At 48.6% G+C, this 22,134-nt stretch overlaps 1 protein-coding gene across 1 annotated transcript in view; it reads left to right on the top strand.

The window, feature by feature from the left end:
- Positions 1 to 41: 41 nt before the first annotated feature.
- Positions 42 to 22,134, top strand: part of MGAT1 (alpha-1,3-mannosyl-glycoprotein 2-beta-N-acetylglucosaminyltransferase) — a 52,383-nt gene continuing 30,290 nt past the window's right edge. Inside the window, exons 1-2 of the mRNA XM_040325003.1 lie at positions 42 to 147; positions 12,285 to 12,348. The gene's annotated coding sequence lies outside the window, so the exon portion shown is untranslated. The remainder of the gene's footprint in view (positions 148 to 12,284; positions 12,349 to 22,134) is intronic.

Genomic DNA, 22,134 nt, shown 5'->3' with positions numbered 1-22,134 from the left:
GCTATGGCGACGGCGTCCCAATAGTGGCTTCCGGCGGAAGTGGAAGCGGGGAGGAAGAAGGGGGGGCGAGTAGAAAGAGAGGGGGAGGCAGAGGCTGCAGAGACCTGAGACAGGGAAGGAAGAGACTGACAGTCACGTGACGGCAGGGTAGGTGCTGTTGATGTCATTGACCGACGTGTTACGTCATCACCCGGTCCATGACACTCCTTGTGAGGCCATTCTGTGTTATGTGACGTCATCACCCCTCTGTCTGTTTGTCTGGAGTCCATCATCACCTGTCAGAGCATCCTTGTGTGTGAGACCGCTGTGTCCCCATCAAAGTGTCCCCAATATAATGGGCCCCTGATCTCAGGAGGCGTCCCCGTCATTGTATGTAGCCGTGTCCCCCAATATAATGGGCCCCTGATCTCAGGAGGTGTCATTGTATGTAGCCGGTGTCCCCCCAATATAATGGCCCCCTGATCTCAAGAGGTGTCCCCGTCATTGTATGTAGCCGTGTCCCCCAATATAATGGGCCCCTGATCTCAGGAGGTGTCCCCGTCATTGTATGTAGCCGTGTCCCCAATATAATGGGCCCCTGATCTCAGGAGGTGTCATTGTATGTAGCCGGTGTCCCCCAATATAATGGGCCCCTGATCTCAAGAGGTGTCCCCGTCATTGTATGTAGCCGTGTCCCCCAATATAATGGGCCCCTGATCTCAGGAGGTGTCCCCGTCATTGTATGTAGCCGTGTCCCCCAATATAATGGCCCCCTGATCTCAAGAGGTGTCCCCGTCATTGTATGTAGCCGTGTCCCCCAATATAATGGGCCCCTGATCTCAGGAGGTGTCATCATTGTATGCAGCTGGTGTCCCCCAATATAATGGGCCCCCGATCTCAGGAGGTGTCCCCGTCATTGTATGTAGCCAGTGTCCCCCAATATAATGGGCCCCTGATCTCAGGATGTGTCCCCGTCATTGTATGTAGCCGTGTCCCCCAATATAATGGGCCCCTGATCTCAGGATGTGTCCCCGTCATTGTATGTAGCCGTGTCCCCCAATATAATGGCACCCTGATCTCAAGAGGTGTCCCCGTCATTGTATGTAGCCGTGTCCCCCAATATAATGGGCCCCTGATCTCAGGATGTGTCCCCGTCATTGTATGTAGCCGTGTCCCCCAATATAATGGCCCCCTGATCTCAAGAGGTGTCCCCGTCATTGTATGTAGCCGTGTCCCCCAATATAATGGGCCCCTGATCTCAGGAGGTGTCATCATTGTATGCAGCTGGTGTCCCCCAATATAATGGGCCCCTGATCTCAGGAGGTGTCCCCGTCATTGTATGTAGCCGTGTCCCCCAATATAATGGCCCCCTGATCTCAAGAGGTGTCCCCGTCATTGTATGTAGCCGTGTCCCCCAATATAATGGGCCCCTGATCTCAGGAGGTGTCATCATTGTATGCAGCTGGTGTCCCCCAATATAATGGGCCCCCGATCTCAGGAGGTGTCCCCGTCATTGTATGTAGCCAGTGTCCCCCAATATAATGGGCCCCTGATCTCAGGATGTGTCCCCGTCATTGTATGTAGCCGTGTCCCCCAATATAATGGGCCCCTGATCTCAGGATGTGTCCCCGTCATTGTATGTAGCCGTGTCCCCCACTATAATGGCCCCCTGATCTCAAGAGGTGTCCCCGTCATTGTATGTAGCCGTGTCCCCCAATATAATGGGCCCCTGATCTCAGGATGTGTCCCCGTCATTGTATGTAGCCGTGTCCCCCAATATAATGGCCCCCTGATCTCAAGAGGTGTCCCCGTCATTGTATGTAGCCGTGTCCCCCAATATAATGGGCCCCTGATCTCAGGATGTGTCCCCGTCATTGTATGTAGCCGTGTCCCCCAATATAATGGCCCCCTGATCTCAAGAGGTGTCCCCGTCATTGTATGTAGCCGTGTCCCCCAATATAATGGGCCCCTGATCTCAGGAGGTGTCATCATTGTATGCAGCTGGTGTCCCCCAATATAATGGGCCCCCGATCTCAGGAGGTGTCCCCGTCATTGTATGTAGCCAGTGTCCCCCAATATAATGGGCCCCTGATCTCAGGATGTGTCCCCGTCATTGTATGTAGCCGTGTCCCCCAATATAATGGGCCCCTGATCTCAGGATGTGTCCCCGTCATTGTATGTAGCCGTGTCCCCCAATATAATGGCCCCCTGATCTCAAGAGGTGTCCCCGTCATTGTATGTAGCCGTGTCCCCCAATATAATGGGCCCCTGATCTCAGGAGGTGTCCCCGTCATTGTATGTAGCCGGTGTCCCCCAATATAATGGGCCCCTGATCCCAGGCGGTGTCCCCGTCATTTTATGTAGCCGTGTCCCCCAATATAATGGGCCCCTGATCTCAGGAGGTGTCCCCGTCATTGTATGTAGCCGTGTCCCCCAATATAATGGGCCCCTGATCTCAGGAGGTGTCCCCGTCATTGTATGTAGCCGTGTCCCCCAATATAATGGGCCCCTGATCTCAGGAGGTGTCCCCGTCATTGTATGTACCCGTGTCCCCCAATATAATGGGCCCCTGATCTCAGGAGGTGTCCCCGTCTTTGTATGTAGCCGTGTCCCCCAATATAATGGGTCCCTGATCTCAGGAGGTGTCCCCGTCATTGTATGCAGCCGGTGTCCCCCAATATAATGGGCCCCTGATCTCAGGAGGTGTCCCCGTCATTGTATGCAGCCGGTGTCACCCAATATAATGGGCCCCTGATCTCAAGAGGTGCCCCCGTCATTGTATGTAGCCGGTGTGTCCCACAATATAATGGGCCCCTGATCTCAGGAGGTGTCCCCGTCATTGTATGTAGCCGGTGTCCCCCAATATAATGGGCCCCTGATTTCAGGAGGTGTCCCCGTCATTGTATGTAGCCGGTGTCCCCCAATATATTGGGCCCCTGATCTCAAGGGGTGTACCCGTCATTGTATGTAGCCGTGTCCCCCAATATAATGGGCCCCTGATCTCAAGAGGTGTCCCCGTCATTGTATGTAGCTGGTGTCCCCCAATATAATGGGCCCCTGATCTCAGGAGGTGTCCCCGTCATTGTATGTAGCCGTGTCCCCCAATATAATGGGTCCCTGATCTCAGGATGTGTCCCCGTCATTGTATGTAGCCGTGTCCCCCAATATAATGGGCCCCTGATCTCAGGAGGTGTCCCCGTCATTGTATGTAGCCGTGTCCCCCAATATAATGGGCCCCTGATCTCAGGAGGTGTCCCCGTCATTGTATGTAGCCGTGTCCCCCAATATAATGGGTCCCTGATCTCAGGAGGTGTCCCCGTCATTGTATGTAGCCGTGTCCCCCAATATAATGGGTCCCTGATCTCAAGAGGTGTCCCTGTCATTGTATGCAGCCTTGTCCCCCAATATAATGGGCCCCTGATCTCAGGCGGTGTCCCTGCCATTGTATGCAGCTGGTGTCCCCCAATATAATGGGTCCCTGATCTCAGGCGGTGTCCCCGTCATTGTATGCACCCGGTCCCCCCGAATATAATGGGTCCCTGATTTCAGGAGTTGTCCCCGTCATTGTATGTAGCCGTGTCCCCCAATATAATGGGCCCCTGATCTCAAGAGGTGTCCCCGTCGTATGTAGCCGGTGTCCCCCAATATAATGAGCCCCTGATCTCAGGAGGTGTCACCGTCATTGTATGTAGCCGTGTCCCCCAATATAATGGGCCCCTGGTCTCAGGAGGTGTCCCCGTCATTGTATGTAGCCGTGTCCCCCAATATAATGGGCCCCTGATCTCAAGAGGTGTCCCCGTCATTGTATGTAGCCGGTGTCCCCCAATATAATGGGCCCCTGATTTCAGGAGGTGTCCCCGTCATTGTATGTAGCCGGTGTCCCCCAATATATTGGGCCCCTGATCTCAAGAGGTGTACCCGTCATTGTATGTAGCCGTGTCCCCCAATATAATGGGCCCCTGATCTCAAGAGGTGTCCCCGTCATTGTATGTAGCTGGTGTCCCCCAATATAATGGGCCCCTGATCTCAGGAGGTGTCCTCGTCATTGTATGTAGCCGGTGTCCCCCAATATAATGGGCCCCTGATCTCAGGAGGTGTCCCCGTCATTGTATGTAGCCGGTGTCCCCCAATATAATGGGCCCCTGATCTCAGGTGGTGTCCCTGTCATTGTATGCAGCCGGTGTCCCCCAATATAATGGGTCCCTGATCTCAGGAGGTGTCCTCGTCATTGTATGTTGCCGGTGTCCCCCAATATAATGGGCCCCTGATCTCTGGAGGTGTCTCCGTCGTATGTAGCCGGTCCCCGCAAATATAATGGTCCCCTGATCTCAGGAGGTGTCCCCCAATATATTGGGCCCCTGATCTCAGGAGGTGTCCCCGTCATTGTATGTAGCCGGTGTCCCCCAATATAATGGGCCCCTGATCTCAAGAGGTGATTTGTATACTCAACGCGGATTTCGACGGTAACGCCACCTAGCGGCCGTCGAAATATTGCACCTTAAGGTCCGACGGTGTACTAAGACGTACGCCTGTCGGATCCCTCCGAGATGCCGTCGTATCTTGTTTTGTAGATACAAAACAAAGATACGACGCGGGAATTTTAAAATTACGCCGGCGTATCAATAGATACGCCGGCATAATCCTTTTGTAGATCTGCCTCGTAACCTGTAAATAAATTGAGGATTTTTAATTTCTGAAGTTTGGCGCAATTTTGAAGCATGACATGTTAGGTATCTATTTACTCGGCATAACATCATCTTTCACATTATGCCAAAAAATTGGGCTAACTTTAATGTTTTGTTATTTTTTTAATTCATGAAACCGTTTTTTTTCCCCCCAAAAAAAAAGGCGTTTGAAAAATTATTGCGCAAATACCGTGCGAGATAAAAAGTTGCAATGACCGCCATTTTATTCCCTAGGGCAGTGATGGCGAAGCTTGGCACCCCACATGTTTTGGAACTACATTTCCCATGATGCTCATGCACTCTGCAGTGTAGGTGAGCATCATGGGAATGTAGTTCCAAAACATCTGGTGTGCCGAGGTTCTCCATCACTGCCCTAGGGTGTCTGCTAAAAAAGCATATATAGTGTTTGGGGGTTCTAAGTAGAGCTGGGCGATTAAAAAAAAAAAACTTGATTCACGTTTCGAATCAAGTTTTTTTTTTTTCTGATAGACACCACGCCGGTCCTAAGTTTTTAGGTGAGGTCGCGACTTCGGCCTAGTCCGCCGCGATCGTGAAAAAGGGCCGCGGACTAGGCTGAAGCCGTGGCCTCGCCTAAAAACTTAGGACCAGCACTCCGAGGACTAGGCCGAAGCCGCGGCCTCGCCTAAAACATCCTGCACGCAGCTCGCCACGATCCTGGGAAAAGGCCGCGAGTGGCGTCCGGCCTCGCGGCCTTTTCCTAGGATCCTAGCGAGCTGGGGGAAGGATGTCTTAGGCGAGGCCGCGGCTTCGGCCTAGTCCTCGGAGTGCTGGTCCTACGTTTTTAGGCGAGGCCACGGCTTCAGCCTAGACCGCGGAGCGCCGGTCCTATGGGAAAAAAATATAGATTTGGTCAAAATCTGTCTCGATTTGCCCTCGCAACTCGATTCAAGATTCAAATTCGATTTTCTTCTTCCCCAGCTTTAGTTTTGAGTAATTGTCTAGTAATTGTATTTTTGTAGGAGAGGAGTGCCAGAATAAGCCCGGCAAGGAAGTGGTTAATAACGCTGCTGAGCGGGTCGCAGGCCTCCATTGCTCTCACAGCTGCTCGGTTTGTCTGGCGAGGTGTCAGAAACTCATTGGAAAGCAGACAGTTGCTGATGCCAGCCGGTGTTTGCTGATCGAACTGAGGAGCGTCACCCAGGGAACTGCAAATCGGCACTGGGAATCGAGGACTTCCAGGCAAGCAACCTCTGATATCTAGTAGTCATTGGTCACATTCATTGTGAACATTGCAGAACAAGTCCAGTTCATTGTATATCTAGTAGTAGTTAGTGACAATGTCCCGGATCAATGAGAACCTTCACATACTATTGTCGTCCTACAAACACTGCAACTGTGCAAAAATTCTGGAAGGTCACCCAGGCTACCCTAATCTAAGGTTTGCTTAATTCACACATCATCTCACAGGGTCCCTGGGAGTGTACTTCCTGAAGATTACGCCGGGTTACTCCCTCTTTTTTCCTGGACACAGAGGGCTAGATTCAGCAAGAATTTACGCCGGCGTATCTATAGATACGCCGGCGTAAATTCAAAAATTCGAAATTAGGCTAAGATCCGACTGGCGTAAGTCTCTTATGCCGTCGTATCTTAGGGTGCATATTTACGCTGGCCGCTAGGTGGCACTGCCGTCGATTTCAGCGTAGAAGATGCAAATGACCTGAATACGCCGGTTCAGAAACGTACGTGCGCTCGGTGGATTTTTTTACGTCGTTTGCGTAAGGCTTTTTCCGGCGTAATGTTACTCCTGCTATATGAGGCATAGCCAATGTTAAGTATGGACGTCGTTCCCGCGTCGAATTTTGACATTTTTACGTCGTTTGCGTAAGTCGTTCGCGAATAGGGCTTTGCGTAAATTACGTTCACGTCCAAAGCATTGACTATTTGCAACGTGATTAGGAGCATGCGCACTGGGATACGTTCACGGCCGGCGCATGCGCCGTTTGTGAGAAACGTCATTTATGTGGGGGTCATGTTTTATTTACATAAAACACGCCCACCTCTTGACAATTTGAATTTGGCGCGCTTACGCCGGCAGATTTACGCTACGCCGCAACTTACGGAGCAAGTGCTTTGTGAATACTGCACTTGCCCCTCTAAGTTGTGGAGGCGTAGCGTAAATAGGATACGCTACGCCTGCACAAACTTGCGTTCCCCTACGTGAATCTAGTCCAGAGCCTCTTGGGGTTGCGGTTTGGAATGGCTGCCCTGCAGCATAAACTGGGGTTTTCATATCTTCCCACGGCGTGCGTTAGAAGCTGCAGCAAGTCGGCTAGAGCCCCCTCATCTGGCTGGAGGACACCTAGTCTAATGCCGCGTACACACAGCCGGAATTTCCGACAACAAATGTTCGATATGAGCTTTTGGTCGGATATTCCGACAGTGTGTACACTCCATTGGACATTTGTTGTCGGAATTTCCGACAACAAATGTTTGAGGGCTGGTTCTCAATTTTTCCGACAACAAAAATTCTTGTGGGAAATTCCGATCGTCTGTATGCAATTGCGACGCACAAAAATCCTACGCATGCTAGGAATCATTGAACTTCATTTTTCTCGGGTCGTCGTAGCGTTGTACGTCACCGCATTCTTGACGTTCGGAATTTCCGACAAAATTTGTGTGACCGTGTGTATGCAAGGCAAGTTTGAGCGAACGATCCGTCGGATAAAAATCCGCAGTTTTGTTGTCGGAATGTCCGATCGTGTGTACGCGGCATTACTGTCCATGGCCCACTGCTTTCATTCATTGGATTTCAGTTCTATTTATCACTGGCCGACCACCCGCTGCAGTTTTAGAGCTGGTCGAGACAACGTCATGTTGCGTCGCTTCGCCCTGTGGCTACTAGGGGCGCCGCCGGAGGCACACGCCCGCTGCTCGCCCCTGGAGCCGATGCGAGTGTCCGGCGCGATGAACACCGGGCACCCGCGATCGCTTGTGACACAGCGAGAACCGGGATCTGTGTGTGTGTAAACGCACAAATCCGAGTTCTCTAATGCCCCGTACACACGACCGGTTTTCCCGTCGGAAAAACTGCGATGAGAGCATTTGGTCGGGAATCCCGACGGCGTGGATGCTCCATCTGACTTTTACCTACAGGAAAACTGCTGGGGGGAAAAAAAAGGGAAGAATCTTTTTTCCTATTAGGAAATAATCCTTGCGGGAAAACCATTTGTATGGAATTCCTACAAGGAAAAAAAAACATGCATGCTCGGAAACAATTCAACGCATGCTCGGAAGCATCAAACTTATTTTTCTCACCTCGTCGTAGTGTTGTACGTCACTACGTTCTTAACGCTCGAAAGTTCCGATGAACTTTTGTGTGACTGTGTGTATGCAAAGCAGGCTTGAGAGGAATTCCGTTGGGAAAACCATTGTTTTTTTTTTTTTCGATGGGAAAACCGCTCGTGTGCACGGGGCATTAGGAGAGAAATTAATGATCATCTGTTCATAGAATGAACAACGATCGGTCATTTCCCCTAGTAAGTCCCATCTCCCCTTCAGTTAGAACATGCAGAGGAAACCCAGTTAACCCCTTGATCGCCCCCTAGTGTTAACTCCTTCCCTGACATTGAAATTTTGACAGTAATCAGAGCATATTTATAGCACTGATCGCTGTATAAATGTGAATGGTTCCAAAAATGTGTCAAAAGTGTCCGATGTGTCCGCCATAATTTCGCAGTCCGATAAAAATCACAGATCGCCGCCAGTACTAATAAAAAAAAAATAATAATAATAAAAATTGCATAATTCTATCCCCTATTTTGTAAACACTATAACTTTCGTGTAAACCAATCAATATATGTTAATTGCGTTTCTTTCTTTTTTTTTTCTTTACCAAAAACATGTAGAAGAATACATATCGGGCTAAACTGAGGAAAAAGTTATTTTTTTTTATTTTTATTTTTTTAAATTTGGGGATATTTAGTTAAGAAGAAAAGTTAAAGAGATTGTGTTTTTGTTTTTTCAAAATTGTCGCTGTTCTTTTGTTTATAGCGCAAAAATAAAAACCGCAGAGGTGATCAAATACCACCAAAAGAAAGCTCTACTTGTGGGGAAGACTCAAGACTCAAATTTTGTTTGGGTACAACGTCGCACGACCGCGCACTTGTCAGCAGTGGCGTATCTAGGGTATGGCATCCATGGCAAGTGCCATGAGGGGGGGGGGCAGACAAAAAAGCCCCATGATACTCTCCTGGTCCCCCCACAGTGTTCCCGTGTCCCCACACCCATAGGGTGCCCCCCGGTATCCCTGTTTCCTCTGTCTGCACTGCATCCCTCTCTGTCCTCCTCATCACACTGTGTCCCTCTGTCTGTCCCCAGTGTCCCTCCCTGTCCCTGGCATCCCTCTCTGTCTGTCCCCAGTGTCCCTCCCTGTCATCCCTCTCTGTACTCGTCACACTGCATCCCTCTCTGTCCTCCTCATCACACTGTGTCCCTCTGTCTGTCCCCAGTGTCCCTCCCTGTGATACCTCTCTGTACTCCCCGCGCTGCGTCCCTCTCTATCCTCATCACACTGTGTCCCTCCCTGGCATCCATCTCTGTCTGTCCCCAGTGTCCCTCCCTATCATCCCTCTCTGTACTTGTCGTGCTGCGTCCCTCTCTGTTCTCATCACACTGTGTCCCTCTGTTTGTTCGTAGGCGTCCCTCTCTGTTCTCATCACATTGCGTCCCTCTGTCTGTCCCCGGTGTCCCTCTCTGTTCTCATCACATTGCGTCCCTCTGTCTGTCCCCGGTGTCCCTCTCTGTCCTCATCACACTGCGTCCCTCTCTGTCCCCGGTGTCCCTCTCTGTCCTCATCACACTGCGTCCCTCTCTGTCCCCGGTGTCCCTCTCTGTTCTCATCACACTGTGTCCCTCTATCTGTCCCCAGCATCCCACTCTGTCCTCATCACACTGGTTCCCTCTCTGTCTGTCCCCAGTGTCCCTCCCTGGCATCCCTCTCTGTACTCGTCGCACTGCATGGCTCTCTGTCCCCAGTGTCCCTCCCTGTCCCTTGATTGTGTGTTAGTGTGTCATAGATTTTGTCTGAGTTACAGTGTGCACCAATGTATTTTGATGAGTGTGCCAGTGTGTTGGCATCATCAGTGATATATGTATCAGTGTGTGCCCGCGGGCCATTGTTAGCTGGTTTTTGTTAAGGTTATCTGAAAGATGGGTTTTGAATGTTTTGAAAGGGGCGTAATTTCAGTGCTTGCCATAGGCGCCATTTTCACTAGATACGCCTCTGCTTGTCAGTTAAAGCGACGCAGTGCCGAATTGTAAAAAGTGCTCTGGTCAGGAAGGGGGTACAATCTTCCGGGGCTAAAGCGGTTAATCATGGAGGTTCAGCATCATCACATGTAGGCAGGGCCGATCCGCCCTATAGGCTCACTATGCAAGCCGCTTAGGGCCCCTGCAAGGCTGCGGAGGGCCCCCCAAATTACTAGAGGCCCCGCCTGATGAGAACTCATTTTCGGCCCCTCACTCCGACAGCAGAACGCCCCCTCCCCCCGCTTCCCAACTATAATCTTTAATGTGACGTGTCACTGTCAGAAGCGCCCCCCCCCCCCGACTTCTCAACTTTAACCACTTAACGCCCGCTGCACGCCTATTTACGTCCACAGAATGGCACGTACAGGCAGATGGGCGTATATATACGTCCCTGCCTTCTAGCCGGTCGGGGGTCCAATCGGCACCCCCTCCGCTGCGTGCGGCTGTCGGATTCCCGCGGGGAGCGATCCGGGACGACTGCGCGGCTATTCGTTTCTAGCCGCCCCGACGCGATCGCTCCCCGGAGCTGAAGAACGGGGAGAGCCGTATGTAAACACGGCTTCCCCGTGCTTCACTGTGGCGGCGTATCGATCGAGTGATCCTTTTTATAGGGGAGACTCAATCGATGACATCAGACCTACAGCCACACCCCCCTACAGTTGTAAACACACACTAGGTGAACATTAAATCCTACAGTGCCCCATGTGGTTAACTCCCAAACTGCAACTGTCATTTTCACAATAAACAATGCAATTTAAATGCAGTTTTTGCTGTGAAAATGACAATGGTCCCAAAAATGTGTCAAAATTGTCCGAAGTGTCCGCCATAATGTCGCAGTCACGAAAAAAATCGCTGATCGCCGCCATTAGTAGTAAAAAAAAAATAATAAGAATGCAAAAAAAACTATCCCCTATTTTGTTAACGCTATAAATTTTGCGCAAACCAATCGATAAACACTTATTGCGATAGGTAGAAGAATACGTATCGGCCTAAACTGAGGAAAAAAATAAATGTTATATATGTTTTTGGGGGATATTTATTATAGCAAAAAGTAAAAAATATTCATTTTTTTTTTTCAAAATTGTCGCTCTATTTTTGTTTATAGTGCAAAAAATAAAAACCGCAGAGGTGATCAAATACCACCAAAAGAAAGCTCTATTTGTGGGGAAAAAAGGACGCCAATTTTGTTTGGGAGCCACGTCGCACGACCGCGCAATTGTCTGTTAAAGCGACGCAGTGCCGAATCGCAAAACCTGGCCTGGGCATTTAGCAACAAAATGGTCCGGGGCTTAAGTGGTTAATATGACATGTAATTTTGCTTAGGGCCCCAGGGAGGTCAGGATCGGCACTGCATGTAGGTGTTACCTCGGGTGGTCTGCATGAAAATACAGCCTGCCTAGGACCGTCCGCTCCTCCAAGACTGACACAAGCCCATCATGGCATTTTGGTATTTCCATAACTCCTCCCATAAGCCGGCCCACTGATGACATCAAAGCTGAGGGCTCCAGAGAGGACTACTGAGGACTGGGTGTAGTCACATCTTCATGAAGTCATATACAGCACTCTGTTGGCCCCTCCCACCAGCCATGATCTGCCTGCATTGCATAGAAACCTGAATCTGAATTAAGTTCTATAATAAAAACGGATTTTTAAAAATAAATGTACTGTATTTATTGCGGTATAACGCGCTCCCGCGTATACCGCGCACCCCTAAAGTGGCCACCAATCCTGTGGGGAAAAAAAGTTTTTTTGTTTTTTTTGTACTTACAGTTTTGGTGTCTTGCGCGGCGGCCTCGTCGGGTCCGGCGTCCTTCTGCGGCTTCGGGTGTCCTCTTCGGCGGGTCCGGGCTCCGTCTTCGCCGGGTCGTGTGTCCTCTTCCGCGGGTCCGGTGTCCTCTTCTGCGGCGTCCTCCCCGCTCGTTTCCCGCGCCGAGTTTGAATACTGCGCCGACATATACAGAGCGCAGTACACTCGTGTATTGTCGGCAATGCTCGGCTACCCGCGCTGACGTCCTGTACGTCCAGGACGTGAGCGCGGAAGGAGCCGAGACTGCCCGACTATACCCGAGTGTACTGCGCTCGGTATATGTCGGCGCAGTATTCAAAACTTGGCGCGGGAAAGCGGATATCGGCGTATACCGCGCACCCACGATTTTGCCCTGAAAAAGTGCACGCTATACGCCGATAAATACGGTATATAGCATGCGCATGCTGCTACATGGGCAATGGAGGAAGCGGGAAGGACAAAATATACACGGATTTAACGTCGGCTTTAATATCGCCCATTTTAATGCATCCGTATAATGGATGGACATCGCACAATGACGTCAAGCTTTCTTCTTTCTTGCACAGATATATGAAGGTGAAGTTCGAAATAAATTACACAGGCGGCTGTCAAGATGGAAGCCTGGAGCAAGTGAGTATTAGAATGGAAAGTGTGATATTGTGTAATGAATTATTCTATATATGTGTGTGTGTGTGTATATATATATATATATGTATGTATATATATATATATATATATATATATATATATATATATACAATCAGGGCTCGACAAATCCCGGTCGCCATGGCGACTAGAAATAGTGTCCTGGCGACTTGGCTTGAAAGGTGGGCGCCATCTGGTGGTGAGCTGTTGGTATTACAAGTTATTACCAACAGATGTGAGCTGGCGCCATCTGGTGGTGGCCGTTGGTATTACAAGTTAAGCATTACAAGTTAAACAGCAATTCTAATGTCATTTTTCACTATTTTCACTGCCATCTTCTTCCCTCTAATTAGAACCCCCAAACATTATATATATTTTTTATCCTAACACCCTAGAGAATAAAATGGCGATCGTTGCAATACTTTCTGTCGCCGCCGTATTTGCGCAGCGGTCTTACAAGCGCAGTTTTTTGGTAAAAAATTACACTTTTTTTTAATTAACCACTTAAGCCCCGGACCAATATGCAGCCTAAAGACCCAAGGTGTTTTTACAGTTCGGGACTGCGTCGCTTTAACAGACAATTGCGCGGTCGTGCGACGTGGCTCCCAAACAAAATTGGCGTCCTTTTTTCCCCACAAATAGAGCTTTCTTTTGGTGGTATTTGATCACATCTGCGGTTTTTAGTTTTTGCGCTATAAACAAAAATAGAGCGACAATTTTGAAAAAAAAGCAATATTTTTAACTTTTTGCTGTAATAAATATCCCCCAAAAACATATATAAAAACATTTTTTTTCCTCAGTTTAGGCCGATACGTATTCTTCTACCTATTTTTAGTAAAAAAAATCGCAATAAGCGTTTATCGGTTGGTTTGCGCAAAATTTATAGTGTTTACAAAATAGGGGATAGTTTTATTGCATTTTTATTTTTTATTTTTTTTTTACTACTAATGGCGGCGATCAGCAATTTTTTTCGTGACTGCGACATTATGGCGGACACTTCGGACAATTTTGACACATTTTTGGGACCATTGTCATTTTCACAGCAAAAAATGCATTTAAATTGCATTGTTTATTGTGAAAATGACAGTTGCCGTTTGGGAGTTAACCACAGGTGGCGCTGTAGGAGTTAGGGTGCACCTAGTATGTGTTTACAACTGTTTGGGGGTGTGGCTGTAGGAATGACGTCATCGATCGTGTCTTCCCTATAAAGGGAATGACGCGATCGATGCGCCGCCATAGTGAAGGACGGGGAAGCCGTGTTTACACACGGCTCTCCTCGTTCTTCAGCTCCGGGGAGCGATCGCGACGGAGCGGCTATAAACAAATAGCCGCGCCGTGGTCCCGGATCGCTCCCCGAGCGGACCCGACCTCCGCATGTAGCGGGGGGGTCCCGATCGGACCCCCCACCCGCTAATAGGCGAGGACGTACGTGTACGCCCATGTGCCTGTACGTGAAATATTGTGGACGTATATGTACATGCGGGGGTCGGGAACTGGTTAAAAAATAAGACGACAGTAAAGTTATCCCCATTTTTTTTAATATTATGAAAGATAATGTTACGCCGAGTAAATTGATACCCAACATGTCACGCTTCAAAATTGCGTCCGCTTGTGGAATGCCGACAAACTTTTACCCTTTAAAATCTTCATAGGCGACGTTTAAAAAATTCTACAGGTTGCATGTTTTGAGTTACAGAGGAGGTCTAGGGCTAGAATTATTGCTCTCGCTCTACCAATCGCGGCGATACCTCACATGTGTGGTTTGAACACTGTTTACATATGCGGGCGCTGTTCACGTATGTGTTCGCTTCTGCGCGCAAGCTCGTCGGGACGGGGTGCGTTTTCTGCCTCCTAACTTTTTTAGCTGGCTCCTAGATACCAAGCAAATTTGTCAAACCCTGCTGTAAAGGATATGGAGGGTTTATTTTCACTTTAAGCTGGAAAAACGCACACAGAAGTGCGCAAACACCTAGCACAATAGCACCATAGACATGTATTTAATCTCCTAGACAATTACATACTCGCAAATAAAAACAGGCATATCAAACAACATCTCCAGCCGTAGGCGATGTTATTTGCTCATATACCGCACGGTTGGAAGGCTTACATGTTTCGGGGGACAAGCCCCCTTCCTCTGATCTCAGAACTTTAGTGTTTTTTTTTTTTGACTTGTATTTTCCTTTGCGGTAATATCATGTGACATGGAACTACCTCTATTTTATTCTCTGGGTTTGACATGCTGGGTATCTATATACTCAGTGCAGCCTCGTCTTTTTTATATTTTGACCAAAAATGTTTGTAGTTGCATTTGTTTGCTCTAAAATTTACTTTACTGAGTTTTTTTGCTGAAATTTTGTGTTACCTAGACCAGGGGTCTCTAAACTGCGGCCTGGGGCCGGATGTGGCCCTCTGCTAGCTTTTATCCAGCCTTTGGGACACCATTCCTTCTACTGATACCAATGATGGGACACTATTCCTCCTACTGATACCAATGATGGGACACTATTCCTCCTACTGATACCAATGATGGCACACTATTCCTCCTACTGATACCAATGATGGGACACTATTCCTCCTCCTGACACCAATGATGGGACACTATTCCTCCTCCTGACACCAATGATGGGACACTATTCCTCCTCCTGACACCAATGATGGGACACTATTCCTCCTCCTGACACCAATGATGGGACACTATTCCTCCTACTGATACCAATGATGGGACACTTTTCCTCCTACTGATTTTAATGATGGGACACTTTTCCTCCTACTGATTTTAATGATGGGACACTATTCCTCCTCCTGATACCAATGATGGGGCACTATTCCTCCTACTGATACCAATGATGGGACACTATTCCTCCTACTGATACCAATGATGGGACACTATTCCTCCCACTGATTTCAATGATGGGACACTATTCCTCCTACTGATACCAATGATGGGACACTATTCCTTCCACTGACACCAATGATGGGGCACTATTCCTTCCACTGACACCAATGATGGGACACTATTTCTCCCTATGATACCAATGATGGAACACTATTCCTCCTACTGATTTCAATGACTGGACACTATTCCTCCTCCTGATACCAATGATGGGACACTATTCCTCCTCCTGATACCAATGATGGGACACTATTCCTCCCACTGACACCAATGATGGGACACTATTCTTCCCACTGATACCAATGATGGGACACTATTTCTCCCTATGATACCAATGATGGGACACTATTCCTCCTACTGATTTCAATAATGGGAAACTATTCCTCCTACTGATTTCAATGACGGGACACTATTCCTCCTCCTGATACCAATGATGGGACACTATTCCTCCTACTGATACCAATGATGGGACACTATTAATTTCACTGATACCAATGATGGGACACTTTTCCTTCTACTGATACCAATGATGGGACACTTTTCCTTCTACTGATACCAATGATGGGACACTAGTCCTCCTCATGATACCAATGATGGGACACTATTCCTCCTACTGATACCAATGATGGGACACTATTCTTCCAACTGATAGCAATGATGGGATACTATTCCTCCCACTGATACCAATGATTGGACACTTTTCCTTCTACTGATACCAATGATGGGACACTATTCCTCCTACTGATTTCAATGACGGGACACTATTCCTTCTCCTGATACCAATGATGGGACACTATTCCTCCTACTGATACCAATGATGGGACACTATTCCTCCTACTGATACCAATGATGGGACACTATTCCTCCTACTGATACCAATGATGGGACACTATTCCTCCTACTGATTTCAATGATGGGACACTATTCCTCCTCCTGATACCAATGATGGGACACTATTCCTCCCACTGATACCAATGATGGGACACTATTCCTCCCACTGATACCAATGATGGAACACTATTTCTCCCTATGATACCAATGATGGGACACTATTCCTCCTACTGATTTCAATGACGGGACACTATTCCTCCTCCTGATACCAATGATGGGACACTATTCATTTCACTGATACCAATGATGGGACACTATTCCTCCCACTGACACCAATGATGGGACACTTTTCCTTCTACTGATACCAATGATGGCACACTATTCCTCCTACTGATACCAATGATGGGACACTATTCCTCCTCCTGATACCAATGATGGCACACTATTCTTCCTACTGATACCAATGATGGCACACTATTCTTCCTACTGATACCAATGATGGGACACTATTCCTCCTACTGATACCAATGATGGGACACTATTCTTCCAACTGATAGCAATGATGGGATACTATTCCTCCCACTGATACCAATGATTGGACACTTTTCCTTCTACTGATACCAATGATGGGACACTATTCCTCCTACTGATTTCAATGACGGGACACTATTCCTCCTCCTGATACCAATGATGGGACACTATTCCTCCTACTGATACCAATGATGGGACACTATTCCTCCTACTGATACCAATGATGGGACACTATTCCTCCTACTGATACCAATGATGGGACACTATTCCTCCTACTGATTTCAATGATGGGACACTATTCCTCCTCCTGATACCAATGATGGGACACTATTCCTCCCACTGATACCAATGATGGGACACTATTCCTCCCACTGATACCAATGATGGAACACTATTTCTCCCTATGATACCAATGATGGGACACTATTCCTCCTACTGATTTCAATGACGGGACACTATTCCTCCTCCTGATACCAATGATGGGACACTATTCATTTCACTGATACCAATGATGGGACACTATTCCTCCCACTGACACCAATGATGGGACACTTTTCCTTCTACTGATACCAATGATGGGACACTATTCCTCCTCATGATACCAATGATGGGACACTATTCCTCCTACTGATACCAATGATGGGACACTATTCATTTCACTGATACCAATGATGGGACACTATTCCTCCCACTGACACCAATGATGGGACACTTTTCCTTCTACTGATACCAATGATGGCACACTATTCCTCCTACTGATACCAATGATGGGACACTATTCCTCCTCCTGATACCAATGATGGCACACTATTCTTCCTACTGATACCAATGATGGGACACTATTCCTCCTCCTGACACCAATGATGGGACACTATTCCTCCTCCTGACACCAATGATGGGACACTATTCCTCCTCCTGACACCAATGATGGGACACTATTCCTCCTCCTGACACCAATGATGGGACACTATTCCTCCTACTGATACCAATGATGGGACACTTTTCCTCCTACTGATTTTAATGATGGGACACTATTCCTTCTACTGATACCAATGATGGGACACTTGTCCTCCTAATGATACCAATGATGGGACACTTGTCCTCCTACTGATACCAATGATGGGACACTATTCCTCCCACTGACACCAATGATGGGACACTATTCCTCCCACTGATACCAATGATGGGACACTATTCCTCCTCCTGATACCAATGATGGGGCACTATTCCTCCTACTGATACCAATGATGGGACACTATTCCTCCCACTGACACCAATGATGGAGCGCTATTCCTCCTACTGATACCAATCATGGGGCACTATTCCTCCTACTGATACCAATGATGGGACACTGTTCCTCCAACTGATACCAATGATGGGACACTATTCCTCCTCCTGAAATCAATAATGGGACACTATTCCTCCTACTGATACCAATGATGGGGCACTGTTCTTCCCACTGATACCAATGATGGGACACTATTCCTCCCACTGACACCAATGATGGGACACTTTTCCTTCTACTGATACCAATGATGGGACACTATTCCTCCTCCTGATACCAATGATGGGACACTATTCCTCCTCCTGATACCAATGATGGGACACTATTCCTCTTCCTGATACCAATGATGGGACACTATTCCTCCTACTGATACCAATGAAGGGACACTATTCCTCCTCCTGATACCAATGATTGGACACTATTCCTCCTCCTGATACCAAGGACGGGACACTATTCCTCCTACTGATACCAATGATGGGACACTATTCCTCCTCCTGATACCAAGGATGGGACACTATTCCTCCTACTGATACCAATGATGGGACACTATTCCTCCCACTGATACCAATAATGGGACACTATTCCTCCTCCTGATACCAATGATGGGACACTATTCCTTCCACTGACACCAATGATGGGACACTATTCCTTCCACTGACACCAATGATGGGACACTTTTCCTCCTACTATTTTCAATGATGGGACACTATTCCACTGACAGAGTGTGTGGCAAGGAGAGCCGATCAGCGGCATCTCCTCATAGGGGGGCAACAAAACATGCAATCAGGTCACTGATCATCAGTGCCCTCATTCCAATATAGCGCCAACAATGCCAGCAATCGGTGCCCACAAGTGCCAGCAATCGGCACCCATTAGTGATGTCAGTCAGTGCTGGCTATCAGTCCTATCATCAATGCCCATCACTGCTGTCCATCAGAGCCACCCATCTGTACTGCCTATCCATACCCACCAGTGCTGCCTATCGATGCCCATCAGTGCCACTGCCACCTAACAGTGCCCAAAAGTGTGGCATATTAGTACCTCCTCATCAGTGCCCACCAGTTCAGACTATCAGTGCCGCCTAATCAACGCACATCTGTGAAGGAGAAAAATGACTTACCGTTTTTATCTTGCTATAACGCGCCCCAGCGTATAGTGCGCACCCCCGAACTTGAAGGAAAATTCCTGGAAAAATACTTACAGATTGGATGCCCCTCGTCGGTGTCTTGCCCGTCTTCCATCGCGTCCATCGGCGGCAAGCAGAGCCCAGAAAGCATGGCAGCGCGCCGGTACCGGGGGTGAGTGTGGATAATCCGGAGGCAGCGCAGTCGCCCAAATGCTTTCACCTGACCGGCAACAGTCTGCCTGTCAGTTTTACACACAATCCCGACAACTGCAGCCATCGAATTGTGTGTGAAAACCCCCAACTGTCAGGTCTGTACGATGTACCCTACATTTTTTTTTTTTTACAGAAACTTTGCATTTCCTAGACCTTTGCGGTAATAACGTTTGACATAAAAAAAATTGGAACTACCACTATTTTATTCTCTAGGGCAGGGGTGTGCAAACTTTTTTCAAAGAGGGCCAGATTTGATGAAGTGAACATGCGTGAGGGTCGCGTTGCCCTGAATGCAGCACCCCCCGTTGCCCTGAATGCAGCACCCCCCGTTGCCCTGAATGCAGCACCCCCCTTGCCCTGAATGCAGCACCCCCCTTGCCATGAATGCAGCACCCCCCTTGCCCTGAATGCAGCACCCCCCGTTGCCCTGAATGCAGCACCCCCCTTGCCCTGAATGCAGCACCCCCCTTGCCATGAATGCAGACTCACTATTACAGCCTGATTCATGGACATCTACAGCCTTGGAGGAGACGGGGAGGGGGCGGGACGAGCGCCGACAAACATACAGGAGAATTTCATGTTTTATCGGCTGCCTCTTTAATCAAAAGTCCTGCCTCCTGTGATGGACAGAAAAGTCGTCCAATGGCAGCGCAGGAGACAGGACTTCCTGTCGCTGTGTAAACAGGAAATGCTCCTGTATGCACGGCGCTCATTCCACCTCCTCCAAGGCAGCCAGCATGTATTTCTTTTGTGGTCCCCATCGCTCTGGGATTCGTTGGGGGCCACAAAAGACATGCATGTCAAAATGACTAGACGGGCCGTCCGAAACCGGAACGCGGGCCGGACTTTGGACATGCCTGCTCTAGGGTGTCTGCTTTCAGAAAATATATAGGCCCGGATTCACATACATCGGTGCATATTTATGCCGCCGTAGCGTATCTCCTTTACGCTACGCCGACGCAGCGCAGAGAGGCAAGCACTGGATTCACAAAGCCAGTGCTGCCAAATCTGCGCTGGGTTTCCTAGGTGTAAGCCGGCGTATGTGGGAGTGAGTCATGCAAATGAGGCGTGACCCCTTGCAAATGATGGGCTGAGTCTCAGACAGATACGTATAATGAACGGCGCATGCGCCGTCCCGTGGACGCATCCCAGTGCGCATGCTCAGAATCACGTCGGAACTACTCCCTAAGATACGACGGATCACTGCCTACGCCTAGTCATATTCACGTCCTACGTAAACGACGTAAAATATGCCGGCTTGTGTTCCCTGGTGCAGCTTTTTGCATGGATGCTGCTGAGTTACACCTCCTTTATGGGGCATAACTTTACGCCGGATGTATGACTTTACGCGCACTGCGACGGACGGACGTTCGTGAATCGGCGTATCTCCCTCATTTGCATATGTGAATAGAAAATCAATGGGTGCGCCAAATACGTCCAACGTACCGTATTTATCGGCGTATATCGCACACTATTTTCCCCTTAAAATAGGGGGAAAATCGTGGGTGCGCGATATACGCCGATAGCCGCTTCCCGCGCTCAGTTTGAAATCCTGCGCCGGCATATACCGAGTGCAGTACACTCGAGTACATTCGGCTAGTCTCGGCTTCTCTCGTGCTCACGCATAAACGTCACAGAGCGTGAGCGCGAGCGACGCCGAGCCTTGCCGAATGTACCCGAGTGTACTGCACTCGGTATATGTCAGCGGAGGCATTCGAACTGAGCGCGGGTAGCGGGGACTCCATTTGAGGCGCGCGCTGGAGAAGCCGGGAGGACACCATCGAGGCCGGAGACGGACGCCGGACCGGACGATGGACGCTGGGAAGACACCAAAACTGTAAGTAATAAAATCATATAAATTTTTTTTTTTACAGGAATTTCGGGGGGGAAACTTTAGGGGTGCGCGGTATACGCGGGAGCGCGGTATACCGCGATAAATACAGTAAATATGCGCCCACTCTACTCCGGCGTAGGAAAGTTACGTCAGTCAGATAAGGCCTATTTTCAGGCGTATCTTAGTTTCCGAGTCCGGCGCATAGATACGACGGCGCATATTTGCACTTACGCGGCGTATCTCGAGATACGTCAGCGCAAGTGCTTTGTGAATCCGGGCCATAATGTTTGCGGGTTTTGTGTCATTTTCAGGCCTAAAATTATTTTTTAAATGCGTGCAAAAAAAGCGCCAAAAAAGCCCTGGTAGCGAAAGGGTTAAAAACGATGGAGCTTCCAATGCTTTTTATTACGGAATTCATTAATAAGAGCTTGATTCATCGGCTTTTACATCATTTGTTTTGCAGGAAAACACTCACTCCTTATAAATACTTCTCTTCTATGCCGGCTTGTTAAGGATGTAGCTGGCCGGGTTATAAGGGGCGGGGTGAAGCACGGAACTCTTTATTGTCCTCTACGTTAATCATTGTACGAGATTCATGTCAGGGTCACCAGAACGGCAAATTAAAAGCAAACAATTCTTCCAGCTGAACTCGCAAAAACTTTCTGTTAACATACAGGTGCATCTCATAAAGTTAGAACGAGGAGAGCTGTGGGAGGGGCCCAACAGGCTCCACCCACTACATAAAAACTACAGGAGGGGGCGGAGACCAGACCAGTCACCCTGCACAAGGAGGGAGAGCAGCAGTGAGCGGTCTTTATTACAGGAAGTCTCACACTGGATGACTGCACAGATCTGGAGGAAATACACAAAGCACACCGAGATTCAGCAAGAATACACACGAGGAATGAATTTAGATATTGTCCCAGATTCAGGTACGACTTGCGCATTATTTTGCCCTACGCCCCCATCGATTTTGCCCTACGCCCCCGCAAATAATTTGCGCTGCCCTCGATTCACGGAGCAGTAGCTCCGTAAATTGCGAGGGCGCGCCGGCAAAA

This window comes from Rana temporaria, chromosome 9 (genome assembly GCF_905171775.1).
Source record: "Rana temporaria chromosome 9, aRanTem1.1, whole genome shotgun sequence".
Lineage (NCBI taxonomy): Eukaryota > Metazoa > Chordata > Amphibia > Anura > Ranidae > Rana > Rana temporaria.
Note: the sequence above shows the minus strand (reverse complement) of the source record. Positions and strands in the feature narration are given on the sequence as shown.